This window comes from Hypanus sabinus, assembly GCF_030144855.1.
Source record: "Hypanus sabinus isolate sHypSab1 chromosome X2 unlocalized genomic scaffold, sHypSab1.hap1 SUPER_X2_unloc_5, whole genome shotgun sequence".
NCBI classification, from domain to species: domain Eukaryota; kingdom Metazoa; phylum Chordata; class Chondrichthyes; order Myliobatiformes; family Dasyatidae; genus Hypanus; species Hypanus sabinus.
Genome location: NW_026779005.1, coordinates 201018 through 216628, shown reverse-complemented (window position 1 = coordinate 216628; position 15611 = coordinate 201018). Strand labels below are relative to the sequence as shown.

At 44.5% G+C, this 15611-nt stretch overlaps 1 long non-coding RNA gene across 1 annotated transcript; it reads right to left on the bottom strand.

The window, feature by feature from the left end:
- Positions 1-1020: 1020 nt before the first annotated feature.
- On the bottom strand, positions 1021-8618 carry LOC132385924 (uncharacterized). Its single transcript, XR_009509345.1, has 3 exons — positions 8504-8618; positions 2495-2636; positions 1021-1565 (listed from the first exon to the last, which is right to left on the bottom strand). It is a non-coding gene; the product is annotated as an uncharacterized LOC132385924 (long non-coding RNA).
- Positions 8619-15611: the final 6993 nt, after the last annotated feature.

Here is a 15611-nt window from a genome sequence, read left to right as displayed (position 1 = left end):
GGAGGTCGGTGCCGTTGCAGGAAATCGGTACGTTGTTGGTGACGGAAGATCGAAAGCAGCGAGCTGGCTGCTGGCCATGTTCCCGGAGACCCGAGTTCCTCGGGCACAGAGCTCGGAAAAAAGCGACACAAACATTTAACTTCTTAAATCAGCTAGCTGTTTGTTATGTCCCCACTGTCGCTGTGAAACGGGGACAGCCATTTTTTTTCCCTTATTAGAGAGGGAGAGAGAGAGAAAGAGAGAGAGAGAGAGAGAGTGAGAGAGATAAAGTGAGGGGGGTGGGGGGAGGAGAGGTTGTGCGGTGTTGAATTACCGGGTGAACTTGGGGTTCTGCAAGTCTGTGTACCTATTATTCGGTGGCCTTCCGAAATAGTTCTTTGACTGACATTTGACAGGCCAATTTGGACTGAGTTAGATTCAATTTTGTTATGAACATGGAAATAACCTCAACTGGAGATAGTGCGATACTTGATCTGCGATTAGAGGATGCGAGAGGGCAGTGGCAAAAGTTAGTGTAGAGAACACTGTGCATCTCGTGACCACAAGGTCATTTGTTTCACGGTAAATACGCATAAAGTTAGGTCTGGTGTGCGGGGTGAGATTCTAACTTGGAGAAAGGTCAATTTGAATGGAATCAGAAGTAATCTGTCAGGTGTGGATTAGGACAGGATGTTTTCTGGCAAATGTGAACTTGGGAAGTGGAAAGCTGAAAAAGTGTAACTTTGGGAGTAACATTCTTATATATGTCTGACTGAATAAAAGCTAAAGTTGAAAGATGTAGGCATCTTTAGATGTTGAGGCCCTGGTGACGATATAAAAGGAGGTTCCCTGCAGGTATAAGCAGGCCATAACAAATGAGGTGCGTATGGTGTATAAAAATGGAGAGAACATAAGAAAGTGATCTGGAGGGTAAAGGAAGTCATGAGGTTGGTCTAACAGACAGGGTAAGGGAGAACCCTAAGGACTGCAAAGGACAAAATTGGTCCTCTGGAAGAACAGAATGGTAAACTGTGCGTGGAACGAAAGAGACACGGGGGATCTTAAATTATTATTATTTATTTTTTGCATTTGTATTTACTCGGGAACAGACAGCAAGTTTTTTGATCTAAATCAAAACGACATCAACTCCCTGGACCCCACAAAGGGACAAAGGGTTTTTTTTTCTCTCTCCTGTGGTAAATTGTGCCGTAGACTTTCGCTGTACCAACGTTGGCCAATTGAAACACCGGCCCACATAGACATAAAAGGCGGGATATCGGTCAGGACGACAGACCTTTTCGCTCATTTCCGCGCGAGTGATCGCCATGGCTTTGAGTATATAAGACTGCCGGTGCTGCTGTGCTCCATGCCCGCTGCGTGACGAACGGATAAGCGAGGCTTTGGGCCTACTCCGGGCTGCTCCGGGGTTCGAATCGGATTTGGTTCTGTTTTGGTTCAATTCTGGTTCAGAATGCTGTTGTTTGTTTCATTTTTCACATGATTAATGTTTATTCTATCTTGATGGTCTTTAAAAATTATTATTTTCTTTTAATTGGAATCTTTTGTGTTACTTCCATTGTGGCAACCTGCAAACAAGGACATCCCTAATTTGTAAAATCTATGTATTCTTTGATAATACATGCATACTGATCTTGAAAAATACATGAAGACTTGGCCTCGTCAGTCTTTTGTAAAGCGGCGGAACAATAATTGTTATTCTCTGATCCTCTGGTACCTCTCCTGTCGCTATGGATGATTGAAATCCCCAGACGGGCAGGGTCTATACGTATATAGAGTACTATGCAAGCATTTCAGACTGATAGAAGCCTTCTGCTGCCGAAAAAAAAACAAATTCCTTAACATGTCAGAGATGGAAAACGGTGTTCCGACATGGGCCTATTGTGGAATTAAGTGTGAAGTGGCAGCAAGAAGGGAGTCTTGTTTGGGAAAAGATGAAGTGACAGTGGAGGGACTGGTAAGCACAGAGAGGCGTTCTGTAATGACGAACTAGTCAATTGATTGGAATCAAGTGACCTTTGTTTGGTGTCTCAGGGATGGACATGACTGCATTATCATCAGCACCTCCCTCTCTTCTCTCTGATTCCTCCTCTGCCACCTGTCCCACGTCCCTCCACCGACCCCTCCCCAGTGTTGCTGCATCATCCCCTTTCCCAACATCGCTTTCTGCCGCCAGAGTTATAAACTCGCTCTCCAATGCGCGGATTGCAAAATACAGTCTGAGCATCCAAACTATGTAATATGTATATTACCTAAAGTGTGTGAATAAAAACAATTTGGATTTGCGGATATGTGTGCTAATAGGCTAGTAGATGATGTGGAAAACGGTAGTGTTGTAAACAGCATAAAAGACTGGCAAAGCGTGGAGTGGAATTTAGATCAGTTGTAGCTGTTAGATCATAAGAAATAGGAGCAGAATTAGGTCCAGCAAATCTGCTCCTGCTGATCCAGTGTTCATCACAGCCCCAATCTCCTGCAAACAGAAGTAAGTGTATACCCTCATCCGAATCGTTTTCATTTTCCACACAATATGTCCTAATCACAGTCTTGAGGGTAGAATGAAACCTTTCCAAGGCTCCTTGCGATTCTTGATGGTATGCAGATGAGGTAATGTGCTTAGCTCCCAGTTCATAATCTATCTGTTGAAACAATCCAGACATAAAATTACTGCCTTGATCAGATTGCATTTCCTTAGGCAACACCAAATAATTAAAACTTTTTATTATAGCCTTTGTTGCAGTTATAGTTGTTATATTCCTAAGTGGTACTGCCTCTGGAAAACTAGACGCAGTGCACATGATAGTCAGCAAGTACTGACAGCCAGTTTTTGTTTTTGGTAATGGTCCTACACAATCTATAATAATTTTGGAAAACGGTTCACCGAATGCGGGAATAGGTTGAGTGGGGCCACTGGAGTAACTTGATTAGGTTTACCTTCAATTTAGCAAGTATGACACGTTCTGCAAAACGTCGCCACATCTTTTCTCAAACCAGGCCAGTAAAAATGTTTTAAAATCTAGTCCACAGTTTTCCTTATCCCTTGATGTCCACCCAAGGGCACACTATGGGCTAAAGTTAAAACCTCATTTCGATAAACATTAGGAACAATTACCTGGTGAACAATATTCCATTCATTACTTGCAGGAATTGTAGGCGGTCTCCACTTCCTCATCTATACCCCTTTCTCAAAATAATATCCAACAGGCACCTTATCAATTTCACTGTCCAGTAGAGCTTGTTCTTTTAATTTGATTATCCCAGGGTCTCTACTGTGCTCTGCTATAAACTTCTTCCGAGACAGAAACAAATCTTCATGGTCAGACTTACTCCAAGAATCTTGTTCAAACAATGAAGGTAAGAAAGTTTCTGTCACATCCGCAAAACACGAAGCATGAGTTGAACAATCATGAGTAGCAACCTCATTCTGCACATCAAGCTTTTTAGTCATAGCTCGAGTTACAACACAGGAGGAAACTGTGTTAGAATCCAACCGAGGTTCCTCTGACATTATTGTCAAATGCACTTCAAGGAAAAATTTATCCACCTGCCAAGTTATTTCCTAACAATAAAGAAATATCATTCACAGGCACTCTAGGTTGTAGTCCTACTTTAACAAGTCTTGTGACTAACCCTGACTTTAAACTTACTCTATGCAAATATACAGGCATAAGGGCACTCCCAACACCTCGTGTATAATTTACCTCACTAGTACCAGATTCATCATTAAACTTTAACACAATGTCTAACATCAGTGATTGAGAAGCTCCAGTATCCTTAAAGATTTTTATTGCCACAGGAGTAGATCCTTCTTTCAAGGATACAAATCCTTCAGTTATAAAATGATCAGATCCCTTCTTAACTTGGTCAGACTCTAACAAAGCTTCATTTGTGTTTATGAAACCTGTGGATTTACAAGTGTTTCAGTGTGTTCCACACAAGCAGCTGGGACTGTTTCCTTCTTCTTCTTTTTCAATGGGAAACAGTTAGCTCTGACGTGACCAGGTACTTACAATAATTACAAATGGCACCAAACTCTCTTTCCTTCACAGGTTTACCTTCCTCCATACCTTTCTCACTAACTTGTCATTTAATTTCTGGTTTAACTTAATTCTCTGTGTTATTTTGTCTTTTAAAAGTTCTGCCCTGAGGACATTTATTCTTATGGGTTAACGCACACTCATCAGCTAATTTAGCTGCAATGTAGCAGTGTCTCTCTCGTTTAAGTATGTATTTACTTCATCAGGGATCCTCCTTTTAAATTCCTCCATTAAAATCAGCTCTTTCAATTTATTATAGTCCCCATTTACATTTTAGAGGAAACCCATCTCTCAAAACGCACAGCTCTATCGTGGGAAAATTCCACATTAGTTTTTTTCCACAGATTTCATCAAATTTCTGAATCTTTCTATGTATGCTTCCGGAAAAAGCGCATACGCCTTTAATATGTGCAGTTCTACAGCATCATGATCAAGTGCTTGCTCAACCGTTAAAGCTGTATATACTTGTTGTGCTTTGCCTTTAATTACACTCTCTAACAACACTGACCATTTCTATTTCGGCCACTCTGAAATCAAAGCAACAGTTTCGAAATGTTGAAAATATTTCTCTACTACTGTTTCATTAAAAGGAGGGAGCAATTTAATTTCCTGACTAACAACAAACGTTTTTCAAGAACCAGAGGACTGATTCTCGGACCTTAATTCCACCACTGTAAATTCAAATTCCCTCTTTTTTATTTCCAGCTTCTAATCGACGTAGTTCCAAATTAGCTTCCAATTGTTTCTGATTTAACTGAGCTTCTATTTTAATCTTTTCTAACGCTACTTCTTCCAATTCTAACTGTATCGCTGCTTTACTTACAGGGAACTAATCTAAAATCGTTTCATCAAACACATCCAAATCTACACAGTGTTCCGCAATTTTCCTCTGATTTACAGGCTTTGTTGTAAATTTCGAAATACCTCTAAGTTCCAACCTGCTACCAATCTCAAATACATCATTGTATTTTCGCCTTCGCTAACAACTGTGGGTCTGGCGATGCCAGGAAGTCGTCAATATTCATTGTTGCCGAATACCGCTCACAAGCCAATCAAACAAAAGAATCGGGTATTCCCTTTTCCCAAAACACCGAGATACTGTATGTTACTGAAAAGGGGTTTGCTGATGGTCGCGGATTAGGCTGTCTCGCCGGATTTGGGGTTACACATTAATCTGTGGTGCATGCGGATGTGGATATTGTAGAGAGAGTGCAGAGCAAATTTACAACGGTGTTGCCAGCATTGGAGCAGGTACTCTATAAGAATAGATTGTTTGAACTCAGCTTTGTCTCCTTGGAGCGACGGAGTTTGAGAGGTGACCTAATAGAGGTTTATAGGATAAAGAGGGTCATTGAATGCATGTATAGTCAGAGGCTTCTTCCCAGGCTGAACCGGCTAACACGAGAGGCATAGTTTTAAGGTGATTGGAAATAGATACCGAGAGAATGTCAAGAGTATTTATTTCTCAACAGAGTGGTGGGTGTGTGGAATACACTGCCGACGGCGGCATTTGGAATCCAATGGCTTAAGTATTGGGACCGAAGCTGTATTTGTGTCTGACAGATTCTGGGCTCATCAGCTTGATTAAATTTGTTGACTCGTTGATAAGACAGACTGATGAGGGCACAGTTATGGATGTTGTCGACGTGGATTTTAGGGAAGTGTTTGACTAAATCCCGCATGGCCGGCGAGTCCAGAAGATGAAGACGCAGGGAGTCCACAGCGAATTGGCTGTTTGTATACAGAACTGCTTGGTTCATGGAAGACAGAGATTAGCGGTTGAAGGGACTTTTTCCAGCCGGGAACCTATAATTAGAGCTGGGTGTGTATGAATAAGGAGGATGAAGATGCGGATTGGCGGATAAGTAAATCTGCGGATGATGTCTGATTGGTGAATCTTTGAACAGTGTAAAGAATATAGTACGCTATAGACACGGGCTGAGAAGTGGCAGATGGAAGTTAACTCGGATAAATACAAGGAGACGGTATACTGTTAAAGACAAGTTTTATAATAGAGTTGCTCAGCATAGAGATATTGGGATCAATTGTCATATCTCCCTGAGAGTGTCGATACAGGTCGATAAGGTGATTATGAAGACTTCTTGAATGCTTCATCGAGGCATTGAGTTGAAAAGTCAGGAGATTACGCTGCACGTTTAGAACTTACTGGTTAGTCCAGAATTGGAGTACTGCATAGAGCTGTGGTCACCCCACAATAAAAATGATGTTTTGGGGAGGGTAGAGAAGAGATTTGCAAGGTCACTGGCTGGTTTAGAGGACATATCACTAGAGTCAGGACAGACTTCATTTGTTCCGCCTGGATCGTTGGAGGCTGAGGGGAGATCTGATCGAGGTTTCAAAGATTATGAAAAGCATGGATAGAGTGGACAGAGTACACCTGATTCTCAGTGTTGAAGTATTTTCTGCTCTTCTCTCTCTCCCTCACACACCCTCAGACACACACGGACAATCTTTCCCATTATTCGCTTGTGAGCCATATACCTGCTGCTCCCAATATGCATGTCAATGGAACAACAGTCCGAGAGAAAGAGCTTGGAGAGGAGACAGTGAACGTGACGATCTGGAGCCCAGACTAGATCCACTGAAACTGTATTTGGGTTACGCTTATTAATCAACGGAAGCAAAAAGATGACAGGGTATTTCACCGCGCTGATAACCTATTCTCTGAATTTCGACTGAGTCACTGCGTAAATAAATGTGTTCGTGCACAAGCTGAAGTTCCTCAGCAAAGCTCCGACGCGGTGAAATATCCATTTGGAATCATTGAAATCGAAACCATTTCCTCTGATCTGGTAATATATGAAATTCACAACGCAGGTCATCCACAGGAGGATGAAGCTGCCGGAGAGGGTGAAGAGTAAAACCACAGACCTCCTCCTACTCTCCATCTCCGGGTCACTGCTGTTCTCTCCCTTGCTCTGACCCATCAGCCCCTTACGGACCCGAATGGCCACTAAAATGTGTCTGACTGTCAGAGCGTTGAGCAGCAGGATCCCAGCGAAAGGGAGGAACGGAGTTAAAACCGTATCGAGCCAAGCCTGTCCTACCCAGCCGGGGTCAGTGAAATAATTGCTCTTAAGTTTACAAAGCCACGGTACATTGTCAACAATCGCTCTGGGGTTCCAGATGAAGAAGCGGGGAACGTTGTTCAGACTAGATAATACGGCAGTTGTTGTTAGAACCGCAATCGCAGTTTTGCCGGTGCAAAATTTTGTTTTCAGCTTCTGACAGCAAATGGCGACAAACCGGTCAAAGGTGAAAGTGACGGTGAACCAGACAGAACAGTGTGTGGCTGAGAACCTCAGTACATCGATAACACTGCACACAGGGGTGATGTTCAGAAACCTCGATATTTTTTATCCGATACAAAATGACCTCGAAAACAATAGTCAGTAGATCTGCCGCTGCCATGGCCACCAGGTAGCGAATGGAACAGGTAGAGAGGCCGCACTTTCCCCGGGATAGGATCACAATCGCCAATAAATTCACTGGAGAGAGAGAGAGAGAGAGATTGCAGACATGACTGAACTCATATACTCTGTCAATTAGCAGCATCAGATTTCAGCCAAAGATCAGAAGTACGAGAGTGCGTAAGCGGCTGCTGACGTCCCTTCACCGTGGAGATAAAATGATGTGTGACAAGTCATCGAAGTTACAACGTGCCAATCCGATTCTGGTCGCTGACGGAGCCGGATTCGCAGATTTAACCGTGCCTGACCAGGCCTCTATAAACAGGGCTGAGGAGGGATCCGGAAAGAAGCAACGCTCACAAAGTACTGGAGGACTCAGCAGCTCAAGAAGCATTTCTCCAAGTGAACCGGCACTGAACGTTTCGGGGCGAAACTCATCGTCATGGCGAAGCCTTGCCCCAATTCTCAACTTAGTAACGAAAGGCGGAGTGCCCCCATTAACGGACTCATTACAGAGCGCAGTTCAATTCGATAACACAGTGCACCAAGTCTGTGGACCCTGGCACAGATGATCAAACCCTATTATTGACCAACAGGCAGTGGAATGCTGCTGGGAGAGACAAAACGGTGAAACATGAAGCAGAAGATTAGGTGTTCAATCTGAGCAATAACTCAGTGAACATCACGGTATAAAACCCTACCGGCAAAAATCCGGAATAATTCCCACTAAAGCCTTTCCAGTCAGACCTTCCCTGAGAGCTGCCTGTCTCCACCACTGATAACACTTCGGAACAGCGGCTCAGTAAATACAAGGACAACGTTCGAGACGATCCCTTGTGGCAGAAGACATACAGACATCTTCTCTCGCTTGTCATTACATATGAAAACTCAGCATGTAGAATTGACAGAACTGATATCTCTGACGGATATGTGTCCAATGATCGTACACGTCATCAAGCCGGAAGCTTGTAAAATGATCATAAACAGTTCACAAAGGTTAACAGTCAGAAATACCGAACGCGAAGGCGGCGCTCTCACCAGGAACTCCAATGACGGCAATGAACATATACAATATTTTCTGTACAATCCTGTAACTATCCAACATGGAAGGCATTTTCTCCGTCCAGTGATTCGTTCCCCAATGCGACAGCCGACCTCACTGAATGAAATGTTGAGGCAGCATAAGCTTTGGGTTTTAATACCATTCAGCGACTCCACGGGGACGGATTTTGAAATAAAGATTTCTAAACTATTTCCTAACCGATGACGTCAGATACGGCAATCCCTGCGGTGACAGATAGTGAATTTAGTGAATTAATTGTAAACGATGGATAATGCGATTGTACTAACACGTGTAAATTGCGAGCAGCATTCACCCAGCGAAGGGAACATTGTTTCAAACAACATTAGACCCAGCTCACCACAGTTTGTGTGTGTCGGTGTGACCTTCATCCAGCGAAGGGAACTTTGTTTCAAACAACATTAGACCCAGCTCACCACAGTTTGTGTGTGTCGGTGTGACATTCACCCAGCGAAGGGAACATTGTTTCAAACACCATCAGACCCAGCTCACCACTGTTTGTGTGTGTCGGTGTGACATTCACCCAGCGAAGGGAACATTGTTTCAAACACCATCAGACCCAGTTCACCATTGTTTGTGTGTGTCGGTGTGACATTCACCCAGTGAAGGGAACATTGTTTCAAACACCATCAGACCCAGTTCACCACTGTTTGTGTGTGTCGGTGTGACATTCACCCAGCGGTTGACGATTTCGTACAGCAGACCGCAGAGAGTCAGAGGACCGCACGCTCTGATTTTCCACCATTTGTGAACGCACCTCATCTGAGTGCAACCTCAAACAGGAGGAAGTCTGCAGATGCTGGACATCAAATAATCCCTCACATTTCCATTCTGCTTCCCATTCCCATTCCAACACATCAGTCCACAGCGTCCTCTGCTGGCGAAGAGACCGCACACAATTTGGACAACACCACAGCAACCCCGTTCGCAAATGTATACAGACAGACAGACTTACTTTATTGATCCGGTGTGAAATTGTGTTTCGTTACAGTCGCACCAACAATGAATAGTGTAGAAATATAATAATATAAAACCATAAATAATTAAATTATGCCGAGTGGAAATTAGTCATGGACCAGCCTATTGGCTCAGGGTGTCCGACACTCTGAGGAACGAGTTGTAAAGTTTTATGGTGACAGGCAGTAATGACTTCCTATGACGCTCATGTGTTACATCTCGCTGGATGAGTCTCTGGCTGAATGCACTCCTGTGCCTAACCAGTACATTATGGAGTGGATGGGAGACTTTGTTCAAGATTGCATGCAACTTGTACAGCATCCTCTTTTCAGACACCATCGTCAGAGAGTCCAGTTCCACCCCCACAAAGTCACTGGCCTTACGAATGAGTTTGTTGATTCTGTTGATGTTTGCTACCCTCAGCCTGCTGCCGCAGCACACAACAGCAAACATGATAGCACTGGCCACAACAGACTCGTAGAACATCCTCAGCATCATCCGACAGATGTTAAAGGACCTCAGTCTCCTCAGGAAATAGAGACGGCACTGACCCTTCTTGTAGACAGCCTCAGTGTTCTTTAACCAGTCCAGTTTATTGTCAATTCCTATCCCCAGGTATTTGTAATCCTCCACCATGTCCAACCTGACCCTTTGGATGGAAACAGGGGTCACCGGTGCCTTAGCGCTCCTCAGGTCCACCACCAGCTCCTTAGTCTGTTTCACATTAAGCTGCAGATGATTCTGCTCACACCACGTGACAAAGTTTCCCACCGTAGCCCTGTACTCAGCCTCATCTCCCTTGCTGATGCATCCAACTATGGCAGAGTCATCAGAAAACTTCTGAAGATGGCAAGACTGTGTGCAGTAGTTGAAGTCTGAGGTGTAGATGGTGAAGATAAAGTGAAAAGATGGTGGAAAAAATACAATCTATATCCTAAGCAGTCAGGAAAAAATATACAAAATTACACTAAATCACAAAATAAATAAACAGTGCAAAACAGGACTAATGAGGCAGGGTTTCCCCTTTCACCTTGAATACATGTCCTCTGCTATTAGGCGTTTCCATCCTCGGGCTGTCCGCTCTGTCTGTGCGTTTGACCTGCTGACACTCCCACAGCCACATGAGATTATCGCAGAGCAAGAATTATTTCAAGCTGTTCACAAAATAATTTTCAAGTTTCAAAGTGAAATTATTATTAACGTTTCTTTCAGAGAAACATCCTTGAGATTGGTGACTCACCACCCCCACCCCAACCCGTGCAATGATTCAACACCCCCAAATCCGTGTACACCCATAATCGCCAAAGCACCCCTAAATCTGCGCACATCCACAAATCCGCACGGGCCCAAAATCCCTTTGCAACCCAAATCGTTTTGCACTCCCATTAACACATGCACCTCAGATTAGCCTTAAGCAGAATAATTTCAAAACAGTTCACACACTATCTGCCTCCTGCTTAGAAAACAGAAAGAACAAAGTTCAAATTGAAAGTGATTTCATTAATAAGCAATTTAAACTGAAACTATCCTGATATTCTTCACAACCCTGCATCCACCGGCACCCCGACATCCGGCATCCGACATGCCTGTGCACCCCGAAATCACAGTACATCCGACATGCCTGTGCACCCCGAAATCACTGCACATCCGACATGCCTGTGCACCCAGAAGTCACTGCACATCCGACATGCCTGTGCACCCAGAAATCACTGCACATCCTACTTGCCTGTGCACCCCGAAATCACTGCTCATCCGACATGCCTGTGCACCCCGAAATCACTGCACATCCGACATGCCTGTGCACCCCGAAATCACTGCACATCCGACATGTCTGTGCACCCCCAGTTTTTTGCTGACACGACCTATATCTGCGAGCATTCCTAAAGCAATGTACATCCCAAAATCCGCTGACGCACCAATATGCATATTTGATTATTCCAGGGAAAGAACTATTCATACAGTTCACAAAGCCGCATACAAACCACAACTCAGTGTTCGCTCCCAAATCAGTGTGTATCCCCAAATCCATGCGCACCCACAAACCTGCTGACACTCCCAAATCCACCTACATACCCAGATCCGTGCGCACACCAAACCTGCTGAAAACTCCACATGCACATTAGATTATCGCAGAGCAAGAATCATTTCAAACAAATCACAAAAAGGTGCCTCCACCTTAAATCATATAGCAAGAACAAAGTTCAAAGTTCAAAATGCATTTGTTATTATTATAAATGAAACATTCTTGAGCTTCATCACATCCCTAAATCCAAAGTCACCCCAATCGGTGTACATCCTGAAATCCGCCGAAACACTCAGTTCTTTGCGGTGCCTCAAATAGATTTGGATTCCCAAATCCCTGTGCACCCTCACACGCCCAAAGCTGTGTGCACCCCGAAATTCCCTAACATTCTGAAATCAGTGTGCACACCCGTATTCGCCAACATACCCTGAAACGTTTGAACATCCGCAAATCAATCACTACCATGTGTACCCCCAAACCCGCTGACATCGCCAGAGGCACATTAGATTTTCCGAGAGCAAAACTCATTTCAGTTCGCGAAATAACTGCCACCTTCTTAAAAAGTTTAAAGTTCAAAATGTGTTCATTATTAATGTATCTTTGTGTGTCTGCATCGCTGAGTGTTTATGTGAGTTCGCATGTGTGTCAGAGATTAGCAGATAATGCTGGCGCTTTGTCGTGACGGTTTGGCTACTGCGAACACTTGGCGAGGACAACAGAGGGAGTACACTTGTTTGGGGAACTATATAGCTTTGCATTGTTTGTAAGGGATACAGCGATATCATGGGCTTAACTCTGCGGAGGCTGAACAGGGTATGAAACAGTGAACCTTTGAGGAGCGTTCGATGGTTCTGGGCGGAAAATCAGGGAGAAATCAGTTTGAGAGCTATCGAATATTGGATGCACACGGAACGGGACACAATGGAGACCCGGGGAGGCAGGAATTATTCTGCGGCTGATCTTGCTTTATGGATGTACTAAGATTTAGGGGTGTGGAAGCGAATGGGTGGGTCACATGGATTTTGAGGTGTCCGTTGCTTTCGGGAACACACTGATTTAAGGGTTGAATGCGCATTTACCAGTGAGCACAGATTTGTGGGCTCACACTGATTTCCATAGGTGTCTCCTGATCTGGACAGCTGACGAGTCTCAAGGCTGTTTCATTTGTAAATTAAATAATAATACATGAAATGTGTTTGTTGCCCTCTGTTCTTAATTATTGGGTCGAATGGCCTACTTCGGCTCCTAAATCTTTTGGTCTTATGGTCTTATAACAGATTCCCGAGACACAACAGTGTTCGCTGGTCTCTACGAAGACGACCTGTGTACAACCATACTTTGCCTACTGTAGGCAAGCCAGTTCAGGATCTACAAAGCAATGTCCCCTTTGGATCCCATGCCTACTTACTTTGTCAATAAGCCTTTCATGGTTTACCTTATCAAATGCCAAAGGAGATGAAATTAGAGGCATGAACGAAGGGGGAAAACTGAATTGCAGACGGACACGCGTAAAGTCATGCAGGGTAGGTCAGAGACACACACACAGACACACACACAGACACACACACACACACACACACACACACACACACACACACACACACACAGACGCACACACACACACACACACACACGCACGCACACACACACACGCACACACACACAGACGCACACACACACACACACACACAGACGCACACACACACACACACACACACACACACACACACACACACACACACACACACACACACACACACACACACACAGATGCACACACACTCTTTCTGACCGCCTCGCCTCTCCGGCTCTCAGCCGTGTTACTTGACACTTACAGAGTGCTATGCTTAAAACATGCTCCCCAACACTAGACTGGTGAGTTTGATGGCGAGATGTCAGGGTTAGGGTTGGGTCCTGGACGAGCCCCCAAATGATCTGAGTATGACTGACTCGCTGAAGTCATTGTAGCGTTTCATGGACAGGAAAGTGTTTATTTATCAATGCAAAGACACATTATTTTGGAGACACCGTCGGTCGAGTCCCTTAAACATAATCTTCAGCAAGAGTTCATAGTCTTCAGGAGATTGGTTAGAGTCGGTGATTCAATACAGTTTCTCAAGCTACTATGCCATAATTTACTTCCATATTCTGTGTCTGACATGGTGCATATGTACTGTGGAAGCACTTTTAGCTGATAAGACACCTCGGAAGGTTCAGTTTACCATTGTTGGGACAAACTAACTCCCACAAATGGTCTAAATATAAATTCATCTGTTTACTCTGAATCTGTCACAGCGAGGATTGCACCTGCTTGATGTAATTAGTTTGTAAGTAAATTAAAAATCTTTACTTTTAAATCTGTTGCAATCTGTCTCCGATGAGTCGCTAAATCATATTAGAATACTCAGGCATGTGTAATCCAAACATCTCATTCCGAGAGATCATCTGTAGCACAGGAGGACAAACCACTGGACGGAGAAAATGTCTGCAATGCTGGATAGGTACTTGAGTGTGGGGAAAATATTGTACGTGTTCATTGCGGTCACTGGAGTTCCTGGTGAGTGAGCAGAACAATTCAAGTTTGCTATTTCTGTCAAGGCTCTGGAGCAGGGATCCAATCGCCGACCCAGTACAGTGCATAGTGTGATATATACAGAGTCACAAATCCCGAGGTACAGACAAAGTTACCGTCAAAGTTCAGGTAGAGATCAAAACATCCAGAGAAATCCAAACACCAGAATCGGGAAACAGGCAGAGTCGATATTCAGACGGACAGAGTACAGATACGAATGCCGGAAACGCTCAGGAAAATTCACTGGCAAAATCCGGCAACAAACCGGTGAAAGCACCGGACTGAAATACACTGAACAATAAACAGAGCGGCTGGTGACAGGTGGAGCACAATGGGACACAGCTGGATGCAATACAGGTAATAATGAGAAACAGATGAGAGACGGAGTACTCAGTAATACAGGGGCCGGATTAGAGCAGGAGCGGGGACAGGACACATGACAATACAAAACCACAGACTGACAGCTGGGGGAAACACACAAAAAGACAGAGTTCAACTGAAGATACTGACATTAACCCCGCCCCCGCCACACACACACTACGGATGCCTCCTGGCGTCGCGTTGGGTCGAGCTGGGTGCTGGCAATGAAAGTCCCTGATGAGAGAGGCCTCCAGGATATTACGGTTTGGGACCCAGCACCTCTCCTCAGGTTCGTAGCCCTACTAGTCAACAAGAAACTGGAGGCCACGCCCCCAGTGACGAACGTCCAGCAGTCGACGCACCGTGAACACCTCTGACCCATCGATGAGCCTGGAGGGAGTGGTGTTTCGGGACAAGACACAGTGGTGGCATATAATACGCTATATGCGGGAGACATGGACAGTGAGATGATTACGGCGGAGAATGGAGGGGAGTTTGAGACGTACTTCAACATGGCTGATGACTTTAGCAATGGCAAACAGGCCAATGAAGCGGGAGGGGGGGGGACGGATTTGTGGGAATGCACCTTGCGGGGTAGGTCTGTAGTTGAAAACCACACAGGCTGTCCCTGTCAGTAATGTGGAGCCTCGGAGCGATGGCCGTCAGCTTGACGCTTGATCCTGACAGAGGCTCGGAGAAGGGCACTGAGGTGAAAAGTCAGGAGATTAATCTCCAACTTTTTAAAACTCTTCTCGGCCACATCTGGAGTATTTCTTACAGTTCTGGTCATCCCACTGTTGGAGGGATGCCGACATTTTGGAGAGGGTGACTTCGTTCTGCTGCGTATTTGATTTTATGCCGCAGTTTCGTTTTGAAAGTGGAGTTTTCATTTCTACTGTAAGAAAATTTATACCGGCAGTTCTGAAAATCAGGTTAAATTCCAGTCAGAGAGTGAAGAATTATCTCAATTTGGGAAGCTGAAGGATCGAGAAAAGTTGTTGTTGTCGGCGGTACAACAGGTTCGACCTTAGTTAATCTTCGTTCGGAAGGAATCAGTAACCTGTAATGCAAGATAGTCCGTGCTAAAGAGCAGAAAGGACTGGAGCAGGGTTTCTCCAAGGAAAGGTCAGCGCCTTTAAGCCGTTTTCTTTCC